We start from the raw sequence: 24,506 nt of genomic DNA, 5'->3' as shown, positions 1-24,506 counted from the left end.
AGAATGGAAGAGGACCAACAGGAGCAGATTAGAAATTTTCTAAAAAAGAAGAAGAGAAAGCTATACAGATGTGGAGGGCCAACAAGAAGAACAAATGGGGCAGATGCCTAATAGAAGGAAAAGCGCATGAGGAAGGGTCAAAGATCAAAGAAGACTTGGAAGACTCAATGGCTGAGGAGGCGGGCCTACACAAGCCCCAAACTCAACCATGAGTATCATAAGTTGGAACTGCCGCGGGGTAGCGGCCCCTGCAACAGTTTTTGAACTGCACAGCATGTGCAAACAATTAAAGCCTGCAATAGTATTTCTTATGGAGACTAGAGCTAGAGAAAGTACTATTAAGAAGCTGAAAAGAAGGCTACATTTTGAGAATGTATTTCACATAGAACCCCGGAGATTGTCCGGAGGGCTATGCCTTTTGTGGAATAAAATATATAATATTGATATTTATTTCTGGTGTGATAATCATATAAAAGCCCGTATTGATTATAGAAAGGGAAGATATGGGAGTGCAACTTCATATATGGAAACCCATGTTCTGGAAGAAGAAAAGAGCAATGGAGAGCTATCACAGCGAATAATGGCAACAAGGGGGAACCATAATTATTCATAGGGGATTTCAACGACATTTTGAGTTAAGAGGAGAAAATTGGTCTACATCCAAAGCCACAAAGCCAGGTGAGAGAATTTAGGCAGTTTGTAGATATGAATTATCTTATGGACTTAGACATAAAAGGAGGAAGATTCACGTGGTTCAGCAACCCGAGGAATGAATTTATCACCAGGGAGAGGATAGATAGGGCACTAGTCAATTGGGAATGGAGACTCCTGTATCAGCAGGCATCACTCAAAGCTCTGTCGGCTATTAGTTCTGACCATTGCCCATTAGTTTTGGACATAAATCAGATTCAAAGAATAGAGAGGAGTTTTAAATTCGAGGCATTTTGGACCAATCATGACGAGTGCAAGAATACAGTAAGAAAGGGATGGGATAAGGAAGACGTCCAATGATGCGTTTGGAAAGGAATTACAAGGAGAATGGAAAATTGTAAAGAGGAGCTTAAAAAATGGAGCAAGAGGACATTTAAATGAGCGGACAAAGAAATCAACAAGTTGAAAGAGGAATTAAAGAAGCTACAAGAGTCGAAATTAACACAAGATAAGCAGGAGAAAATACAGCAAATAAAGGAGAATATAGCTGCTTTAGGGAAACAGGAAGAAAAATTTTGGGGACAAAGAGCCAGGTTGAAGTGGTTGAAATGGGGAGACAAGAACACATCTTTTTTCCATGCCACTACCATTCATAGAAGGGGAAGGAACCGAATTGATAAGCTTAAAAATGAGGCGGGCCTATAGATAGAGGATAGAAAAGAAATTATGAATCACATCGAGGAACGATTTGAGGTGTTATTTACTTCCAACAACAAAAGAAATTGTGAATCAGTCTTAAGCAAAATTCCAATGAGAGTCACGGAAGACATAAATAGGGAGCTGATCTCAGAGGTCATCGAAGAGGAGATTAGAAAAGTAGTCTTCAGCATGGGCAGCCTCAAGACTCCGGGGCCAGATGGTCTGAATGGACATTTCTACCAAAAACACTGGGAGATAATTAAGAAGGAGGTATGTGCAGTAATTAGAGAATTCTTTTGGAATGGGTACTTGCCGGAAGAGATTAGTGAAATTATAGTAGTCTTAATTCCAAAGGTCAAGAATCCGGAAGAACTTAATCACTTAAGACCAATCAGCTGCTGTAACTTCATTTACAAAATTATAACTAGGGTCATAGTGTTAAGGCTGGAAGGGCTTCTTGAGGATATAGTGTCCCCAACCCAAAGTACTTTTGTGGGAGGAAGGCTCATACAAGATAATGTAGTAATTGTCCAAGAAGTTTATCATAGCCTAAATAAGAAAGGAAGAGAGGGATCACAGAATATAACAATCAAGTTAGATATGAACAAGGCATATGATAGGTTAGAATGGGATTTCCTTGAAAAGGTGCTCATGAGACTCGGGTTCACCGAAAAATGGGTTGAATTGGTGATGAAATGTGTCAGAAGTGCAAGTTATAGGGTGAAGGTCAACAGAGAGTTATCTAAGAAGATCAAGCCTCAGAGTGGTCTTCGACAAGGGGATCCATTATCCCCCTACCTTTTCATTTTAGCAGCTGAGGTATTCACAATTCTAATGCAGGAGGCTCAAGCGAAAGGCTATATAACTGGCCTACAGATAGCCCCAACAGCCTCGGTTCTTACTCATTTGTTGTTCGCAGACGATTGCATTATATTCGCGAAAGCAAAGAAGGATGAGATATTTTATATTATCACCGTGCTAAATGAATACACAGAGGCATCCGGACAAAGGATCAACTTGAACAAGTCAGGCATTACTTTTGGAAGCCAGGTCTCGATACAAACGAGAGTAGAAATTGAAGAGATTTTAGGCATGACAACATGGGACACGCCGGAAAAATACCTGGGGTTACCAGCCATATGGGAAAGATCTCATAACAAAGCTCTAGTATGGATTGAAGAAAAAATCATGAATAAACTAGAGAGATGGAAAGAAAGGTTACTGAATCAAGCAGGCAAAGAAACACTAATAAAGTATGTAATTCAAGCAATGCCATCATATGCCATGAATGTCATAAAGTTTCCCAAGAGCTTTTGCAGGAGAATTTGTACAAAGGTTGCAAGATTCTGGTGGGCAGCATCGGGGAAAGAACGAGGCATCCATTGGAAAAAAGTGGGACAACATTACTGATAGCAAGAGCGATGGGGGGCTGGGGTTCAAAGACCTCGAGAAATAAAGTACTGCCTACCTTGCCAAACAAGCATGGAGAGCATTGAAGAACCCAGATGCAATCTGAGTACAAGTTTTGAAATCGTTATATTTCCCGGATGGCAACTTTTGGATAGCGACACGTAAAAAGGGCGCGTCATGGGTCTGGAGAAGCATCTTGCATGGAAGAGAGTTACTAAGGGAAAGAGCAAAGTGGAGCATCGGAGACGGTTCCAAAGTAAACATATGGAAAGACAATTGGATCTCTGGGAGGAGCAAGCCTCTTAATGCTAACAGCACAAATGACTCGAAGGTAAAGGATCTCATTGTGAATGGGGAAGGGTGGAATAAAAGAATGATTGAGTGCATGTTTCCCCAGGACATTTGCAAAGATATTCTCAACACCCCTGTTAGTGTAATGAACAAAGAGGACCACTTGTATTGGCCATGGAAGGAGGATGGAAATTATTCAATAAGAACAGGATATTATGCTGCAAAAAGAGTTGGGCAGAACATGAAATATGAAAATCCATCAACGAGTGAAGATAAAAAGGAGATATGGAAGGAGGTATGGAGAATGGAAGTCCCACAGAAGATCAGAATGTTCTTATGGAAAGCATGTCATGATATATTACCAGTAGGTTCTAACTTACATAAAAGAAAGATGGCACCGGATCCAGTTTGTCAAATATGCTTAAAAAGTTTAGAGACAGTAGAACATGCATTACTGCTATGTGATTGGGCTAGGGCAACATGGTTCGGAGCGGAATGTCAATGGACCCCAACAGTTGAGATAGTCAGCTCAATCAGAAATTGGATAGTGGAATGCATAAGAAAGGTGAGAGCAAGAGGTAGAGAGGACCAGGAGAAGAGAATTAGCAAGTTAGGATTTCTCATGTGGGAGATATGGAAAATGAGGAACAGTAAGTTGTTTCAATAACAGGAAGTAAACCATAGTTGGACAATTAGCAAGGCAAAAGCACTAGAGGCAACATACTGGAAACTAACAGAAAAACATCAGTCACAGAAAACAGAAGCCAATAGGAGCAAAACTAACCTGGTGAAATGGAGACCTCCCCCTGAGAACTGGTTGAACGTAAATGTTGACGCAACCTTCAGAAAGGATACTGGAACAAGTGCAATAGCTGCAGTTATTAGAGACAGTAAAGGAAGGATTATTTTAGGTTTCTCAGGAAAGATTCAAGCCAAATCAAGTACTGTGGCAGAAGCCCAGGCAATAAGGCAAGCTTTAATCATAGTGAACAATCTACAAATGGGCAGAACTCTAATAGAATCTGACAACTTAAAGCTCGTTCAAGCAATCAAATCCAAGACAACATTGGCAGGGGCAATGGCCATAATCCAAGACATTCAAATTTTAATGAAGAGTATACCTGAAAAGGGAATGACTTGGACTCCTAGAAACGGAAATCGTCTAGCCCATGCAGTGGCAAAAGCAGAAACATTACGAGCGAGTTGGAGCACTAAACCACCTGCAGACATACAGAGCATTATCAGAAGTGAATTTCAAATGTGAAGCAAAAACTATAAAGAATTATAGGAAATATCAAATCAGGCAAAAAGAAAATGCTTGAACCAAGCAGAGAGGCAGGAAAGTCCGGATACAATCCAGATCGTTAATGATCTGAGACAGAGGATCTGCATGCAACCCAAGGCGACGGTGGTACTCGGATGGTGCTGCGGCATCATGAAGCAGAGGAGGGCTAGGGCGGTCTCAGCAGCGGCGATCTACGGAAGCTGCGGAATCCAACTGCTGGGCGAAACCCCGACAAGAACATGCTATGCCGGCGTTGCTCCGGCTACGTCGCTATCAAGCAAGGGTTCACTTATTGCTCTGAATTGATGGGTCCGAGTCGAGCTGCTGGAGAGTGGAAAGTGATGGAAGGCTTTAAAGACGATGTCCTGGCTACTGTCATGGATGCAAGACGGTGTGAAGGCGGCTCAGACATGAACGCTCTTCGGGGTAGTCACTCCGGCAGCGTCGCCAGTGCGCAGGGGTCCTATCAGCGCTTCGGTTGCTGACGAAAGGATGCTGCTGCGTAGCCTTGGCAAATTCAACCTCTCTCTCATGGTAAGGGTGGAGAAACACGGATGGATTGCGGGTCGGGTAGAGGCATGGATTCTTGTTCTGGACCTGGGCTAATCTGTTGGCCTGGGTCTCTGTCCAAAAAAAAAAAAGAGTTTTTCTATTAGAAAAATCCAAAAGAATCTTCCTTTGTATGTGTATCTAGTAAAGCAGTAACAACCTCTATATTATCAAATTTCAAAATAAGGTAAAGAAAATTGTTGGTACAAAAAAATGGATTTTTTTTATAAGATGGTATTTCGATTACTAATAGTTTTAACTACAGAAGCAAATACAAGTAAGTTGAAGTTGACAAAATATAATATAGTGATGGTCGAAATCGAAAGACAATTACTTCTTTTTCTAAAGCATCAAGGCCTGCTATTCGATTTTTAGGATGAATGGAGAAATAGGCACTAAATTTAAGGAGCATGCAGAAGAAAATGTGAAACTTGAAGACCAAGAAAGATATAGGTGTCAAAACTTGAGAGACAATATTCTTCATAGTCAATGTGAGGTCATAGTTGAGAAAAAGGAGGAAGTAAGATAGTAGACAAACATGCTCTATGGCAAGTCTATGCTCTATAAATAGTAAAAATTCAAAAGAATTAGAGGACTTCAACTAACAATACTAGATCATCACATAAACTCATAAAATTCTCAGTCCCAGCGACACAACGGATAAATAGAGTGTAAGTGCATGTGAGTATTAGAAGTCAGCTTTTAATTTGCTTTCTTTTGTTATTTGATTCATTTTCTTTTATGTTCTTTGAATTTTGCTGTCATTTTGCTTTGATCAATATTTTTACACTTTCATTGTCTTCTTTATTCAATTATTTATTCCTTTATATTGTTTTCATAAGTCTGCCAATAGTAATTTCGACATAAATTACTTTGACACCATATTAAGTAATTTCCGGGTCGAGCTCACTATTTTTCAGAAGAAACGTATCTGCTCTACAATACTTGAGATCTTAATACAAACTTAATTCGACACCTTGTCAAGAAATTCTGTCGAGCGGTTACCAAGAAAGTTTTGAGAAAGATGAATTTCTGAAAAGTGTTTGATGAAAGTAATGAATAATGATGAGGACTTGGAATATAAAAGAGTTTGAATCAATAAAGGTCTATTAAAGCCCATTAGAAACGTTAACATTTCCAGAAACGCACAAATCATTTCATCTTCTTATAACCATTTTTCAAAATTTGAAAATTTAAAAGAAGCACGTGATTCAGTAAAATTACTTTGAAATAATGTTTTAAAGGGCAATATTAGAACCCTTTGAAGTCGAAGAAGTTTTCAATGCCCTTTGAAATCGGAAAAGTTGTTGATGGCAATGCGTATGGAATAAGATATACAAATAACAGCGGAATCACGCATGTAAAAGGTAAGTATCTCAACAAATATCATTGTCACTAAAACAAAAAAAAGTCGGAAATGCTAAACAAAATAAGTAGAACTAGAATAAGCTCCTTAACATAAGTTTCAGATCCTGTTGATGTTGCTCCAGGTTTGAGTAAGTTCCTTAAAATAAGAGTCCTTCTCTCTTTGATGCAACCCTGCCCTCTCTCTCTTCCTGAAAATCTTGGGTAAATTCTCTTTGAAGGCATAACCGACTGAGATGTAATTCACTCAAACGGACATCACATAAAATAAATCATTTGATTGCTAACTCAAATATCATCACTAAAATATTATATTATACATAAAAAAATCAAACGTTCAAACAAGTAAAAGAATTAGAAACAAGAAACAAATCTTGAAGCAAACAAAGAAGAGACAACATCGTATCACTTGGCAACACATTGAAAAGAGCTGCTTAGCTTCTCCAAAACAAAATCATACACTTTGATATCATCTTTTCCCAATTTCTATCACTTTTTATATTTAGTTTCTCTCTCATTGACAGATTTTAAATCTTCCATCCATTATTATTAAATTTGAAGGATTTCTTGAAATTTGGTAAAAAAATCTTTGTTCATATGAAGCCTGCATCACCAAAATACATGCACATTTAATTTTTCACAAATCATAATTCAGATCAATCTCAAACTTGGCATCAGAAGCAATCTCACAAAATAAAAACTAAAATTGAGTTTCAAAACTCATAATAATATTTGCAAGAAATGCAAGAAAATCATCAAACTCAAGCTTTTTGCTTGATTTTCCTGTCACGAAACATATGGAAGAATGTTATAAAACTAAAGTTTAAAGAGAGAAAGACGAGAGAAAGAGGAGAGCATACTAAAGGGTTGCCTCTTCATTGTCGACTGGAAGCAGAAGGAGGTGCGGGTGCAGTGGTGGGTGGTGGGTGTCGGGTGTGTGCAGCAGCAATGTAAAGGGGCGCAATGGAGAGAGGGAGGAGAAGAAGAAAGCTTTTTGTGAAGCAGAAGAGTGTGATAACAAAGAGAGAGCAACAAATATAAGAGTATTTTCATCCGAAAAACGATTTTAAAACTAAATTTAATGTCAGACACGATTTTTAATGCAAAAAAACCTTAAGGATGATTTTGATTTTTGGCCAAAACTATAGATACTAAAATCATACTTAACCTTCAATTTATCATAACTCTTCACACTTCTAAATCTTTAAATTATATTCCTTACGTATTTAATTTCATTTCTGATTTGAAAAAAAAATACCTTAAGATATCAATTAATGCAAAAATATGGTGTGACGAGAAATTAACTTGAGATGAAGTGACTAAAAAAGATATAATTAAGATGAATAGTGTATGAATTAGTGCACAATTTCTAAAATTATGTTTAAATCAAATGGAAACACTATTCATACACACTATAAGAAAAAATAGTATTTATAACAAAAAAAATTGTTAAAAAAATGTCAAATTTGTTATCATAGAATTTTATAACAAAAAAAATTGTTTCAGAATTGTTGCCATATGTCTCGCTATAAAAAATTTTTATAACAAAAAATAAAATTGTTACAAATTTACACTACAAGGTAATACTTTGTAATAATATTTTTTAATACAAAAAATAAAATTTGTTACAAAATCATTAACAAAATTGACAAGTAAACTCTTTTTTGTAATAATTTATATTTTGTGTTGTAATATTTTGTAAATTGTTACAAAATATTACTTATTTTTGTAACTTTTTTATTCTTTTAGTTACAAAAATAGAAGATTCATTGTAATATTTATTTAAATAATTGATATATCAATTAATTTTCTAAACACACTGGTGCACGAAATTGTGATCTCAACTGCACCAACAACTTGGTACGCACGATCATAATCTCAATTCTTTTTCACAACTCCGCACAACTAACCAGCAAGTGCACTGGGTCGTCCAAGTGATAAACCTTACGTGAGTAAGGGTCGATCCCACAGAGATTGTCAGTTTGAAGCAAGCTATGGTCATCTTGTAAATCTCAGTCAGGCAGATTCAAATGGTTATGAGGTTTTGATAATTAAAATATAAATAAAACATAAAATAAGATAGAGATACTTATGTAATTCATTTGTGAGAATTTCAGATAAGCGTATGGAGATGCTTGTTGCTTCTGAATCTCTGCTTTCCTACTGTCTTCATTCAATCATCTCCTTTCCATGGCAAGCTGTATGTTGGGAGATCACCGTTGTCAACGGCTACCGTCCGTCCTCTCAGTGAAAATGGTCCAAATGTGCTGTCACCGCACGGCTAATCATCTGTCGGTTCTCGATCATGTTGGAATAGGATCCATTGATCCTTTTGCGTCTGTCACTACGCCCAACACTCGTGAATTTGAAGCTCGTCACAGTCATCCCATCCCAGATCCTACTCGGAATACCACAGACAAGGTTTAGACTTTCCGGATCTCAAGAATGCTGCCAATTGATTTTAGCTTATACCACGAAGACTCTGATATTTCGGAATGGAGGCCAAGAGATACACACTCAAGCTATTGTAGATAGAACGGAAGTGGTTGTTAGGCACGCGTTCATATGTGAGAATGATGATGAGTGTCACGGATCATCACATTCATCAGGTTGAAGTGTGAGTGAATATCTTAGAATAAGAATAAGCTTGAATTGAATAGAAAAACAATAGTACTTTGCATTAATTCATGAGGAACAGCAGAGTTCCACACCTTAATCTATGGGGTGTAGAAACTCCACCGTTGAAAATACATAAGAACAGAAGGTCCAGGCATGGCCGAATGGCCAGCCCCCTAAACGTGATCAAGAGATCAAAAGTGATACAAAGATAGTCTCAACAATGATCAAAAGATGTGAAATAAATCACTAAAAGTAGTTTTTATATTAAACTAGTCACTAGGGTTTACAGAAAATGAGTAACTAAGTGCAGATAGTGCAAAAATCCACTTCTGGGGCCCACTTGGTGTGTGCTTGGGCTAAGCATTGAAGCTTTCACGTGTAGAGACTCTTCTTGGATTTAAATGCCAGGTTGCAGCTTGTTTGTGGCGTTTAACTCTGGTTTGTAACCTGTTTCTGGCGTTTAACTTCAGAATAGGGCAGGAAGTTGGCGTTTGAACGCCAGTTTGCGTCATCAAAACTCGGGCAAAGTATGGACTATTATATATTGCTGGAAAGCCCTGGATGTCTACTTTCCAAATCAATTGAGAGCGCGCCAATTGGGTTTCTGTAGCTCCATAAAATCCATTTCGAGTGCAGGGAGGTCAGAATCCAACAGCATCTGCAGTCCTTTTTCAGCCTCTGAATCAGATTTTTGCTCAGGTCCCTCAATTTCAGCCAGAAAATACCTGAAATCACAAAAAAACACACAAACTCATAGTAAAGTCTAGAAATGTGAATTTTTCTTGAAAACTAATAAAAATATAATAAAAATTTACTAAATCATACTAAAAACTACCTAAAAACAATGCCAAAAAGCGTATAAATTATCCGCTCATCACAACACCAAACTTAAATTGTTGCTTGTCCCCAAGCAACTGAAAATCAAATAGGATAAAAAGAAGAGAATATACTATAAATTCCAAAATATCAATGAAACTTAGCTCCAATTAGATGAGCGGGACTAGTAGCTTTTTGCCTCTGAATAGTTTTGGCATCTCACTTTATCCTTTGAAGTTCAGAATGATTGGCATCTATAGGAACTCATAATTTAGATAGTGTTATTGATTCTCCTAGTTCAGTATGTTGATTCTTGAACACAACTACTTTATGAGTCTTGGCCGTGGCCCTAAGCACTTTGTTTTTCAGTATTACCACTGGATACATAAATGCCACAGACACATAACTGGGTGAACCTTTTAAGATTGTGACTCAGCTTTGCTAGAGTCCCCAATTAGAGGTGTCCAGGGTTCTTAAGCACACTCTTTTTTTGCTTTGGACCACGACTTTAACCGCTCAGTCTCAAGCTTTTCACTTGACACCTTCACGCCACAAGCACATGGTTAGGGACAGCTTGGTTTAGCCGCTTAGGCCAGGATTTTATTCTCTTAGGCCCTCCTATCCATTAATGCTCAAAGCCTTGGATCCTTTTTATTTTACCCTTGCCTTTTGGTTTAAAGGGTTACTGGCTTTTTGCTCTTGCTTTTTGGTTTAAAGAGCTATTGGCTTTTTCTGCTTGCTTTTTCTTTTTTCTTTTTTTTTTCTTTTTATTTTTGCCATTTTTTTCGCAAGCTTTGTTCTTCACTGCTTTTTCTTGCTTCAAGAATCAATTTTATGATTTTTTAGATTATCAATAACATTTCTCCTTTTTCATTATTCTTTCAAGAGCCAACAATTTTAACATTCATAAACAACAAATTCAAAAGACATATGCACTGTTCAAGCATTCATTCAGAAAACAAAAAGTATTGTCACCACATCAAAATAATTAAACTAATTTCAAGGATGAATTCGAAATTCATGTACTTCTTGTTCTTTTGTTAAAACATTTTTCATTTAAGAAAGGTGATGGATTCATAGGACATTCATAGCTTTAAGGCATAGACACTTAGACACTAGTGATCATGTAATAAGACACAAACATAAATAAAACATAAAGCATAGTAAACGAAAAACAGAAAAATAAAGAACAAGGAGATTAAAGAACGGGTCCACCTTAGTAATGGCGGCTAGTTCTTCCTCTTGAAGATCTTATGGAGTGCTTTAGCTCCTCAATGTCTCTTCCTTGCCTGTGTTGCTCCTCCCTCATAGCTCTTTGATCTTCTCTAATTTCATGGAGGAGGATGGAATGCTCTTAGTGCTCTACCTTTAGTTGTCCCATGTTGGAACTTAATTCTCCTAAGAAAGTGTTGATTTGCTCCCAATAGTTTTGTGGAGGGAAATGCATCCCTTGAGGCATCTTAGGGATTTCATGATGAGGAATTTCCTCATGCTCTTGTTGAGGTCCATGAGTGGGCTCTCTTGTTGGCCACAAATTCATAGAAGTGGTCTTGATGGACCTTTGAGATGAATCTTTCCATCTCCCATGACTCAGAGGTGGAAGCAATTGCATTCCCTTTCCTCTTTCTTGAGGTTTCTCTGGCCTTAGGTGCCATTAATGGTTATAGAAAAACAAAAAGAAATGCTTTTACCACACCAAACGTAAAAGGTTTGCTCGTCCTCGAGCAAAAGAAGAAAGAAAGAAGTAGTAGAAGAAGAAAATGGAGGAGATGGAGGGAGATATGTGGTTCGGCCAAGGGGTAGAAGTAGTGGTTGTAATGTGTGAAAATGAAGGAGTGGTGAGGCGTTTATATAGGGGTGGGGGGAGGGTTAGGTTTCGTGTATTAGGGTTAGGTTTGGGAGGGAAAAGATTTTGAATTTGAAGGTAGATGGGGTTTTGGGGGAGAGTGAATGAGGTGATTGGTGAAGGGTATTTGGGGAAGAGATATGGAGGTGATTGGTGAAGGGTATTTAGGGAAGAGTGTTATGAAAAGGTATGAAAAAGAGAGAGAAAGAGAGAGGTGGGGTAGGTGGGGATCCTGTGGGGTCCACATATCCTAAGGGGTCAAGGACTTATCATCCCTGCTCCATTTAGGCGTGTAGATGCCCTTAGAGTGCAATCTTGGCGTTTAACGCCAGACTGCTGCTTGTTTCTGGCGTTAAACGCCAGCTTTTCTCCCTTTATTAGCATTTAACACCAAGTTGGTGCTTGTTTCTGGCGTTAAACGCCAGACTGCAGCCTGTTTGTGGCGTTTAATGCTAGCTTGATGCTTCTTTTTGGCGTTAAACGCCAGTCTGATGCTTCTTACTAGCGTTTAAACGCCAGTAAGCGCTTCCTCCAGGGTGAGCTATTTTTAATGCTGTTTTTCATTTTGTTTTTTATTTTTCAGTTGTTTTTGTGACTTCACAAGATCATTGACGTCGGGCTTTCTACCAGTAAAGAAATTCATAGAACGGTTGCGTTGTAGATATAGTTTCTAAACTGGCAAAAATCCCTTCGTACAAACGTGTTGGGTGTCACAAGTAACAAACCCCTTTAAAAATTGTTAACCGAGTATTCAAACCTCGGGTCGTCTTCTCAAGGAACTGCGAGGAAGTATGTTCTTATTATTGGCTATAAAGGTTATAATCGGGGTTTAGAAGGTGAGAAGCAAGTAATCTAAATGACGAGTGAATTAAATGGCAATTAAGAATAAATAATAACTGTAAAGCGACTTTTAGCAAGGTAGAGAAATTAGAGGTCCAACTTAGTTATCTCTCTCAATTATAATGAAAGTTGAATCTAAACTCCACTTGGTCAACCTTTACCAGGGCAAAGGAAAGTCAAGGGACTAATTAAATTGACTTTTGAATCCTAATTATTTCCTCAGAAAAGGTTGGGATTATTTAAGTTCAGCTCAATTAGCAAGATAACGATTATCAATTATGTTGAGTTTAATAACTGTTGAGTTACTAAATTCTTAACCAGAACCAAAAGGGGAAAAGTAAAATTTCTGGAATAATAAAAGTGTCCTTAGATGGGAAGCAATGGCAACTTAAGTCAAAGAGAACAATCATAAACTGAAAATACCTCAATCATCATTAATTCAAATAGAAATCTGTAACATGGAATAATTCATAAATAATAATAATCAATTCAAATGTTGGAATAAATAAAGAGAAGTAATATTAAAAGAACATTAAACTTGGGATCCAGAGTTACTCTTAAAATAAGAAGAAATCCTAAATCCTAAAAGAGAGAGAGAGAAGATCTCCCTCTCAACTAAATCTAATTCATTGAAAGGTGAAAATATGCGAGCTCTCCCTGAATGGCTGCATTCCCTCACTTCATAACCTCTGGTCTATGCCTTCTGGACTTGGATTTGGGCCAAAAAGGGCCTCAGAACTCGTTATGAGCATTTTCTGCAATTTCTGGTGCGTGGCCTCTGTCACGCGTCCGCGTGGGTCACGCGGTCGCGTCATTCGGAGCTTTTCCTTGCCACGCAGTCGCGTCAGTCATGCGATCGCGTCATGTGCGCTCTACTCAAGGCGCACGGTCGCGTCAGTCATGCGGCCGCGTCGCTGCTGATTCGTGCTTGGTACGCGATTGCGTCGTCCATGCGATCGCGTGAACACCAGTTTCCTCAAAGCTCTGTTTTGCTTTCTCCTTCCATTTTTGTATGTTTCCTTTTCCATCCTTTAAGTCATTCTGCCTTAAAAAATCTGAAACTACTCAACACACTAATCACGGCATCGAATGGAAATAAAGGTAATTAAAATAATTACTTTTTTAAAGCTTAGAAAACATATTTTTCATTATATGACATAATAAGGAAGGAAAAGTAAAACTATGCATTTAATGTGAATAAGTAGGTGAAGAGTTGAATAAATCACTTTAATTAAGCACAAAAGAACTCATGAAATATGGGTTTATCAACCTCCCCACACTTAAACACTAGCATGTCCTCATGCTAAATCCAAGGTAAATAATTAAGGTTAAAGTGATGGAATGTTATGAAATGCAACCTATGCTAAATGCATCTACCTAATGAGTCATGCAATTCTAATTCATCCACTCATATATAAAGCTTACATGTAGCTAAGTTAATTCACATTCTCAAGGAGTTATATATATATATATAGATAACCCTTAAATAATAAAGTACTTTAGCAAATGAGATGGGAAAGAAAACATTGTACAAACTTGCAAAACAATTAGTAAATTTTGAGCACAGATATATGTTGATGAGTTATTGAACCCTCACTGGATTTTGTGTTTACTCTCTAGTCACTCAGTATTTATTGGGTTTATTCACTCTATTTTTCTTTTTATTCTTAATTTCTTACAGCTTTGTTTTTCATCTAACCAATCAACAATTATAGAATATAGTCATACCAAAAAGTCATGAGGTCTTAATTAAGGTTGTAATGTGGTCAAGGTAAAGGTAAGGATTTATGTATAGGGTCAAGTGAGCTAATAAGTGAATCCTTAATTAGACTAAGATCTCACCTAACATACATATTCAGCAAGATAAAACTTCTTTACCTATTTTCCCATAATCTCCCACTTATTGTTACATGCTCATGTTTTACTTTTTATTTTTATTCCATGTGCATTGTTTTCATTGGGGAATTTCTTTTTTGTATCCCCTTTTATTTGGATGCTGAAAAATAAAATAATTTTTTTTAATGCACATGATACTTAAATCACTTAGATTTTGTTATGAGCATGCTTCCCAAATTTTATTTTATTCCTTTTTACTTTTTCCACCCTTTTGTTTCTATCACTCATGTTCCCAAAAGGCTTCCCACATTTTACTCTATTCATAATTTGTCTATCTTAAGCTAACCAAGGATTCACTTGGGATTTTATTTTGTTTTTATGCTTAAGGCTAGTAATTTGGCTAAATAGAATAAAGGGGTTTTAAAAGGCTCAAGGGGGCTAACAAGGGTGATGTTAAAGGTAGGCTAATTTGGGGTAAGTGAGCTAAAATCAAATGATGGCCTCAATCATTCTCTTGGTATATATCTATTCTATATTCTATAATTGGACATATAGATTAAAGCAAAGGAAAGAACATCAGAATAAAAAGAAATGTAACACACAGAAATGAAATTATGGTTTGAATGCAACCATACAATTTAAGCTCAAGACTCACAGGCTGTGTGTTCTCTAACTCAAGCATCATATATCATTCATATATTGTATGCAGGTTTAGTTAAAAATTCCCATTATTCTCTTAAAAAATTTATTTAGGGTAGCTTTTAAAGTTTTAATGTTCCTCTTTGATGAAATGTTGTCAACTAACATGTAATGCTATATATACAAGGTGTGGGTTATTTTGATTCTGTTAAAGTTTCTAGTTTACTTCCTTTTTATATTTTTTCTATTTAAACTATACTATCTTATGCTAAAAAAAGGGTAAACTATACTAATTAATCCACTAATAAATCAGAATTGCAAACTAAACTAAATAACTAACATGAACTAAATAACTAAGATATGAACTAAAGATGCAAAATGCAGAAAATAGAGTAAAATACACAAGTAACAATGTATAAGTACTCAGAAAATAACAATAAAAGAAAAAGAGAAAAATACAGAAAAATATCCAAAATAAAAGAAAAAGTATGTAGTGGTTCACCAAAATAAACGCCAGAGATGGCGACCTCCCCACACTTAAAAGGAAGCATCGTCCTCGATGCTCAATCAAGCCTGGTGTGAAGGAGTGTCATCACTGGTAGGGATGGCAGCTGGGGTCTCTGTGGCGGTGGTGGGCTGAGGGTCTGGCTGCTGTGGAGGTGGGACGGACTAGAGCGGGATTTCCGGATCTGCAGCCTCGATCTGGGGCATAACCTCCTGATGCGGGGCAGCCTGCTCTGTGGCTGCCTGCTGATGAGTCTCCACCTGGGAATGAGGCTCCTCCTCGTGCTCATCCTCCTCCTCGTGCTCATCCTCTGATGGCTCTGAAGGGGTGTCGGGCTCGGAAGGGATGTCGGCGCCCTGTCTGATCATCAGCTTCAGATGGGAATAGCATTGCCTGCTGCGGCGCTCTAATCTCTCATACCGGCGCCTGTTACGGCACTCCATCTGATCAAGCTGACGGAATAGACGGTGCACGAGGCGATAGACCGGCTCAGAAGCAGGTAGAGGTGCAGTGGTGGCAGCAGGGGCAGCTGGGGCAGTTGTGGATGAAGAGGGTCCAGCAGACGGAGGGGCTGTCTCATCAGTAGCAGTGACAGGTGGTGGTTTGTAGCCCAAAGCAAGGAAGTTCCTGCTGTGCGGGATGATCTTCCTGCAGTCCGCTGCTAGTGGTCTCTCATCGGCATCCTCCCAAGGCACATCAGCCTGACGGCCTAGCCGTGTAACCAGGTAAGGAAAGGGGAGGGTACCTCGGACGTGGGCCCTGGCCATATAATGCCGGATAAAACGAGGCAGATAAATGTCTTTACCCTCCAGCACACACCAAAGGAGGGTGATCATGGTAGCCGGGATCTCCGTCTCGTGAGTACTCGGCATCACAAAGTTACTCAAGATCTGATGCCAAAGCCGAGCCTCATCATTTAAGTACACTCTCTTGATCCCTCTAGGCATAGTGGTGTTCTGACCCATCTCCCAAGGAACAGCAGGGTCGAGAGCTATCCGTGCCTTCACGGCATCCCAGTCACACTGCATCTGGCCCATGTCCTCCTCAGCCTGTGCAAAACCATCTGGCTGATCGGACTTGGCTGGGAGCTGGAGAATGGTCTCTATGGCCTCCTCAGTGACCAGAATTAGCTTTCCTCTCAGGTTCACTGCATCTAGGGTAGTAAGGTAGTAGTTGCAATAGAATTTCTGGACCCAAGATGCATTGACCTCTGTCAGTGGTCTCTCCAGAAAATACCAGCCCCGTTGCTTGATTTGCTCAGTAGTGTACTGCTAGAGGGCCTCTGGAATCTTCAGGGTACGTTCCAGGTATAGATTTTTGGAGTTTGCAAAAGCCAGGTACTTCAGTTCACAGTACCGGTTTACAAATTTTATAGGATCATTTGCAGGAAGCAGTTAGTTAGCTTTCTCCTGCTGTGTGAAATTCTTCTCCCGCCATGATGAATCGTGCATTAAAGAAATGATGGACTGGGAGGAATCTCCTCTCTTGCGCTTGCCTTTACCTTTCCTCTGTGAAGCAGACATCCTGAAAAACAGAAAACCAGGAATTGGATAAAATAGGAAAGCAAATAGGCAATTAAATAAAGGAAATCCAAGCGGCAAAGGAGAAATAAAATAAGGAAAATGAGTATATGAAATGTGATTGAATTAATGTTAAATGGAAAAAAAATTAAGCAATATGCCATGGTTAGAAAGTTAGAGAAAAGTAAAAATAAACAGAAAAGAGATCAAAAGGGTTAGTATGGTTAGGAATTGAAAAAGAAATTAGTAAATTAAAATTAGTGAGTTAGAAAGGTAAGTGGCGTAGAAAAATTCCAGATAACAAGGATTCACAGGTAAGAATAGAAGTACTCATAATTGAACAAGCAGTTTATGAACCAGGAAATCAAAAAGGATGAGAAAGTCTGCCATAGCATGTATGTAATGGTTTGGGTAAAGCAGAGTGAAACAGATTTCAGAAATGCCAAACCAAAACATGAATGAAAACAAATTTTAAAAAAAATTGGGCAACATTCCGGCTAAAATTGGATTGTCCCGGAAAATAAACAGCAATTTAATCAGTTCATATGGATTAAAAAAAAATCAAGCTGCATGTACATAGATATAGAATAAACATAAAAACTTAATGTAAACAGCAGCAACATACAAGAAAGCAGCATATGAAACATGATTATAGCAGCAACATATTTGCACATAGGGTAAAACAAAAGTAAGAACAGTGCAAGTAAACAGACCTAGATTCACTAACCACAGCGTAAGCTACCTAACAACCTGAAAATCCACTACAACATGCAAGTCTAGCTATCCTAATTATGAACATAAACGGAAAAAATACAGAAAAATAATGAACAGATAGAAAGGGCTGCGTATTGCGGAACCTGGTTAGCGGAAGGGGTGGGACAGGGAAGAAGGTGGTTGCGGCGACGTCCGGCGCGGTGGTGGTGCACGGCGGCGCAGTGGTGGCGGCGGAGGGGGTTGGTGGCGGAGAGAGGGTTTAGGTTAAGTGTTGGAGGAAGAGGATAGGGGTGAGAGGTGGGGGTTGGGGTTGCTAGCTGAAGGGGTGGGGCGCGGTGGATGGCCGGCGGTGGTGGGCGGTGGTGGCGGCGAGCAGCGGTGGAAAGGGGAGGAGAGAGGAAGAAGGAAGGAGAGAGAAGGGGAGGGGGTGGTACGGCGGCGGTGGTGGGTCGGCGGCGGCGTCTGGGTGATGGTGCGGTGGCGGCTGGAAGGTGGTGGGTGGTGGTTGGAGGGAGAGGAGGCAGAGAAGGGGGAGAGGGTTGGGGGTGAGGGCTGCGCGACTGATAGGGTTCGCGGGCAGGGGGGTTATATTTTCGAATCCACACGGCCGCGTGGGGCACGCGGTCGCGTGGTTGGGATGAAAATGGGGGTGATGCGATCGCGTGGGTCGCGCGATCGCATGAGAGGGGGGAAAAGGGGTGACGCGATCGCATGGGTCGCACGATCGCGTCGCTGGAATTCGTGCTAAACGCACGACTCCAGTGCCGTTTCAGCGCAACTCTCTGTCTCCTTTTAGGGTGATGTGCAATCCATGCGACGCGATCGCATGGGGCATGCGATCGCGTGGGCCAATTTGTGCGAAACGCACAAGGGCCGCACGATTCTAGCCCAACTTTCTGTTCGTTGGATCTTTACGCCGATATATATATCACGCGGCCGCGTGGGTCACGCGGTCGCATGGGTGGTGTTTTTCGCGATATGACGCGATCGCATGGGGCATGCGGTCGCGTCATGCAACCCTTTTTTTTATATGCATGAAAAGTGCAGAATGCAATGACTATCATGGATGCTTATGCATGATTCCAGGTTTAATAAATTAAAATGAAAAAGGAAAAATGAAAGCAATTAACAAGAAATAAATTGAAAAAGAAGCGACCATACCATGGTGGGTTGTCTCCCACCTAGCACTTTTAGTTAAAGTCCTTAAGTTGGACATTGGAAGAGTATCCTGTTATGGTGGCTTGTGTTTAAATTCGTCCAAAAATCTCCACCAGTGCTTGGAATGCCAATAGCCTCCGGGGTCCCAAACTAGGCATGTAAAGCTTCTGCGCAGCTTTAAACAGATATCCAGCCTCCCGGAATGACGAATGTCAGAACATAATCCATGATCCCAAGCTGTGTTTTTAGATCCGCCTCCATTTTGATTTGTAAGTTTCCATTCGGGCGGGTTAAAGAGTAGAATCTCACCGTGGCGACCAAACGTTCTCCGTGATCCATGCAATTGAGCATGATACCAATCCGTGTGCTTCGAGGTGAAGCGTGGAATCTTATTGAACCTGGTGCACCAGCTCTGAATACGAGCCATTTCCCTCTTACTCTTAAAGCCGCAGAGAGCTCTAAGCTGGCCATCTGTTTCAAGCAAACCATATTCAAGTGAATAAGTAAAATTATAAGTTAAGGATTGTACCCACTTGAAGCTTGTATTGGGTGGTAATGGCCTTGGGATAGGTGTTTTTAGTGGTTCTGCAAGTTCCGTTTCCTTGTGTTCTTCTGTGAATTCTTCCACTTCCTTGCAAAGATCTTCAATTGTATCTGTATCCTGGTCAAAGTCTTCTATGTCTTCCTCATCACTCGAGTCATAGATTGGAGGTTGAGAGAAATCTACCTCCGCATCACTTTCATATTCACTTGGGGAAGATTCTTCGATCTCAGAGAATTCACTTGCGGACGCAAGTTCATCACTAGGAGAACTAGACTTGTGACTATCATCATCAAGGAAATTTGCTTCTTGGATTATTCCGTCTGATTCTTCGTAAACGACTTGCCTTGGAGATTGTACGGTATCCTCCTTAGCATCAACTGTGGCATCTTGGACGGAGTTTTCCTCAATTCTGGATTCCCAAGGAAGTTCAGCATCGCCTAGATCTTCAACCAACTCTTCTTCTTGAACAATGACAGCTTCTTCCACTTGTTCTAGTATGAATTCATTCTCTGTCTTGTCCACTGGAGTCTCTAGTATTTCTTTCATGCTACGCTCTTCATCGGGCTGTCCACATGGAGCTGTGATTGATCCTTGTATATTTGAGCGCCTAGTGACCCATTGAATTAGTGCTTGCTCCAGCTGTTGAACGGTTGTTTGAAATTTAATCATTGTTTCTTTCAGGCGATCCTTTGCTTCGCGGTTTGCCAGACTTTGACATGATACAAAGGAAAGTGGTGATGATTGGGAACGATTGGATTGGTATTGGGGTAAGGAAGGATCATATGATGGCGAATGGTGAAGAGAAGCTTGTGAGTGCGGTTGTTCGAGGTTATGTTGAAAGGACGGTCCATATGCATGGGGTGGGGCTTGTTGGTAGTTACAAGGCTGTCCACCATGTCTTTCAGCTGGGTATGCACGGTAGAATGGTCTTTTTCCAGGATATCTCGGAGGGTGTTGCTGCCAAAAGGGTTGATTAGATCCTCTTGGTTCCATCCATCCTTGATTGGTCTGACCTTGATGCACATTCCTGCTGTAACTTCTATTTCCTTTAACAATATTAGAACCAAACTCAAAGCGAGAGGGGTGAGAGTTCATAGTTGCAAATAAAGAGAAAAAAGGAAGAACAAAAATAAATAAACAAGCAAAAGAAAAATATTTACAATAACCAATAATAAGGCACACGTTAGTAGTTCCCCGGCAACGGCGCCATTTTGACGTCGGGCTTTCTACCAGTAAAGAAATTCATAGAAACGGTTGCGTTGTAGATATAGTTTCTGAACCGGCAAAAATCCCTTCGTACAAACGTGTTGGGTGTCACAAGTAACAAACCCCTTTAAAAATTGTTAACCGAGTATTCAAACCTCGGGTCGTCTTCTCAAGGAACTGCGAGGAAGTATGTTCTTATTATTGGCTATAAAGGTTATAATTGGGGTTTAGAAGGTGAGAAGCAAGTAATCTAAATGACGAGTGAATTAAATGGCAATTAAGAATAAATAATAACTGTAAAGTGACTTTTAGCAAGGTAGAGAAATTAGAGGTCCAACTTAGTTATCTCTCTCAATTATAATGAAAGTTGAATCTAAACTCCACTTGGTCAACCTTTACCAGGGCAAAGGAAAGTCAAGGGACTAATTAAATTGACTTTTGAATCCTAATTATTTCCTCAGAAAAGGTTGGGATTATTTAAGTTCAGCTCAATTAGCAAGATAACGATTATCAATTATGTTGAGTTTAATAACTGTTGAGTTACTAAATTCTTAACCAGAACCAAAAGGGGAAAAGTAAAATTTCTGGAATAATAAAAGTGTCCTTAGATGGGAAGCAATGGCAACTTAAGTCAAAGATAACAATCATAAACTGAAAATACCTCAATCATCATTAATTCAAATAGAAATCTGTAACATGGAATAATTCATAAATAATAATAATCAATTCAAATGTTGGAATAAATAAAGAGAAGTAATATTAAAAGAACATTAAACCTGGGATTCAGAGTTACTCTTAAAACAAGAAGAAATCCTAAATCCTAAAAGAGAGAGAGAGAAGATCTCCCTCTCAACTAAATCTAATTCATTGAAAGGTGAAAATATGCGAGCTCTCCCTGAATGGATGCATTCCCTCACTTCATAACCTCTGGTCTATGCCTTCTGGACTTGGATTTGGGCCAAAAAGGGCCTCAGAACTCGTTATGAGCATTTTCTGCAATTTCTGGTGCGTGGCCTCTGTCACGCGTCCGCGTGGGTCACGCGTCTGCGTGGGTCACGCGGTCGCGTCATTCGGAGCTTTTCCTTGCCACGCGGTCGCGTCAGTCATGCGACCGCGTCATGTGCGCTCTACTCAAGGCGCGCGGTCGCGTCAGTCATGCGGCCGCGTCGCTGCTGATTCGTGCTTGGTACGCGATCGCGTCGTCCATGCGATCGCGTGAACACCAGTTTCCTCAAAGCTCCGTTTTGCTTTCTCCTTCCATTTTTGTATGTTTCCTTTTCCATCCTTTAAGTCATTCTGCCTTAGAAAATCTGAAACTACTCAACACACTAATCACGGCATCGAATGGAAATAAAGGTAATTAAAATAATTAATTTTTTAAAGCTTAGAAAACATGTTTTTCATTATATGACATAATAAGGAAGGGAAAGTAAAACTATGTAATTAATGTGAATAAGTAGGTGAAGAGTTGAATAAATCACTTTAATTAAGCACAAAAGAACTCATGAAATATGGGTTTATCAATCATCAACCTAAAGAAAACATAAAATAACAATGGAAAATAAATAGATATAATTAAATAACATTGGGTTGCCTCCCAATAAGCGCTTCTTTAATGTCAATAGCTTGACAGTGAGCTCTCATGGAGCCTCACAGATAATCAGAGCAGGGTTGGGGCCTCTCAACACCAAACTTAGAGTTTGGTTGTGGCCTCCCAACACCAAACTTAAAGTTTGAATGTAGGGATTTTATTTGACTCTGTATTGAGAGAAGCTTTTCATGCTTCCTCTCCATGGTTACAGAAGGAGAACCTTGGGTCTTGAATACAAGGTAGTCCTCATTCAACTGAAGGACCAACTCTCCTCTGTCAACATCAATCACAACTTTTGTTGTGGCTAGGAAGGGTCTGCCAAGGATGATGGATTCATCCTCATCCTTCCCAGTGTTTAGGATTATGAAATCAGCAGGGATGTAAAGGCCTTCAACCTTCACTAGCACGTCCTCTACTAGTCCATAAGCCTGTTTCATTGATTTGTCTGCCATCTCTAGTGAGACTCTTGCAGCTTGCACCTCAAAGATTCCCAGTTTCTCCATTACAGAGAGGGGCATGAGGTTTATCTCTGACCCCAGGTCACACAGAGCCTTCTCAAAGGTCATGGTGCCTATGGTACAAGGTATGAAAAATTTTGCGGGATCCGGTTTCTTCTGAGGTAATGTCTGCCTCATTAATGCATTCAGTTCATTGGTGAACAAGGGGGGTTCATCCTCCCAAGTCTCAGTACCAAATAACTTGGCATTCAGCTTCATGATTGCTCCTAGATATTTAGCAGCTTGCTCTTCAGTGATGTCTTCATCCTCTTCAGAGGAAGAATATTCATCAGAGCTCATGAATGGCAGAAGAAAGTTCAATGGAGGACCTTGGAGTTTCAGTAATCTTCTTACTCAGCTAACCCACCTGTGCCTCCAAATTTCTAATGGAGGACCTTGTTTCATTCATAAAACTTAGTGTGGTCTTGGATAGATCAGAGACTATGGTTGCCAGGCTAGAATGGCTCTATTTAGAATTCTCTGTCTGTTGCTGAGAAGATGATGGAAAAGGCTTGCTGTTGCTAAACCTATTTCTTCCACCATTATTATTGAAGCCTTGTTAAGGCTTCTGTTGGTCCTTCCATGAGAAATTTGGATGATTTCTCCATGAAGGATTATAGGTGTTTCCATAGGGTTCTCCCATGTAATTCACATCTGCCATTGCAGGGTTCTCAGGATCATAAGCTTCTTCTTCAGAAGATGCTTCTTTAGTACTGTTGGATGCAGCTTGCAATCCATTCAGACTCTGAGAAATCATATTGACTTGTTGAGTCAATATTTTGTTCTAAGCCAATATGGCATTCAGAGTATCAATTTCAAGAACTCCCTTCTTCTGAGGCGTCCCATTGTTCACAGGATTCCTTTCAGAGGTGTACATGAACTGGTTATTTGCAACCATTTCAATGAGTTCCTGAGCTTCTGCAGGGGTTTTTAGATGAAGTGATCCTCCTGCAGATTGGTCCAATGACATTTTTGACAACTCAGACAGACCATCATAGAATATACTTATGATGCTCCATTCTGGAAGCATGTCAGTAGGACACCTTTTGATCAATTGCTTATATCTTTCCCAAGCTTCATAGAGGGACTCACCTTCCTTCTGTCTGAAGGTTTGGATTTTCACTCTAAGCTTGCTTATCTTTTGAGGTGGAAAGAATTTAGCCAGGAAAGCACTGACCAGCTTTTCCCAAGAGTTCAGGCTTTCCTTAGGTTGTGAATCCAACCATGTTCTAGCTCTGTCTCTTACAGCAAAAGAGAAAAGCATAAGCCTGTAGACCTCGGGATCAACTCCATTGGTCTTGACAATGTCACAGATTTGTAAGAATTCAGCTAGGAACTGATGAGGATCTTCCAATGGAAGTCCATGAAACTTGCAATTCTGTTGCATTAGAGAAACTAATTGAGGCTTAAGCTCAAAGTTGTTTGCTCCAATGGTAGGAATTGAGATGCTTCTTCCATAGAAGTCAGAAGAGGGTGCAATAAAGTCACCAAGCATCTTCCTTGCATTGTTGGCATTGTTATTGGGTTCAGCCATGTCTCCTTCTTTTTCGAAAATTTCTGTCAGATCCTCTCCAGAGGGTTGTGTTTTAGCTTCTCTTAGTTTCCTCTTTAGAGTCCTTTCAGGTTCAGGATCAACTTCAATAAGAATGTCTTTATCCCTGTTTCTGCTCATATGAAAAAGAAGAGAACGAGAAAATATGAAATCTTCTATGTCACAGTATAGAGATTCATTTATATGAGTAGAAGAAGAGAAGAATAGAAGAAGGAAAAGAGAAAAATTCGAACACAGAGAAGAAGAGGGGGTTCGAATTATGAGTAGAAGAGAAGTGTTAGTAGATAAATAAATAAATAGAAAGAGATGAGAGGGGGAAGAATTCGAAAATTAAATAAAATAAAATAAAAATATTTTTGTTTTTATTTTAAAT

At 39.5% G+C, this 24,506-nt stretch overlaps 1 non-coding gene across 1 annotated transcript; it reads left to right on the top strand.

The window, feature by feature from the left end:
• The first annotated feature begins 23,605 nt into the window (after positions 1 to 23,605).
• Positions 23,606 to 23,713, top strand: LOC112752967 (small nucleolar RNA R71). Its single transcript, XR_003177373.1, has one exon. It is a non-coding gene; the product is annotated as a small nucleolar RNA R71 (small nucleolar RNA).
• Positions 23,714 to 24,506: the final 793 nt, after the last annotated feature.

Source organism: Arachis hypogaea, chromosome 15, assembly GCF_003086295.3.
Source record: "Arachis hypogaea cultivar Tifrunner chromosome 15, arahy.Tifrunner.gnm2.J5K5, whole genome shotgun sequence".
Classification (NCBI taxonomy): Eukaryota; Viridiplantae; Streptophyta; class Magnoliopsida; order Fabales; family Fabaceae; genus Arachis; species Arachis hypogaea.
Note: the sequence above shows the minus strand (reverse complement) of the source record. Positions and strands in the feature narration are given on the sequence as shown.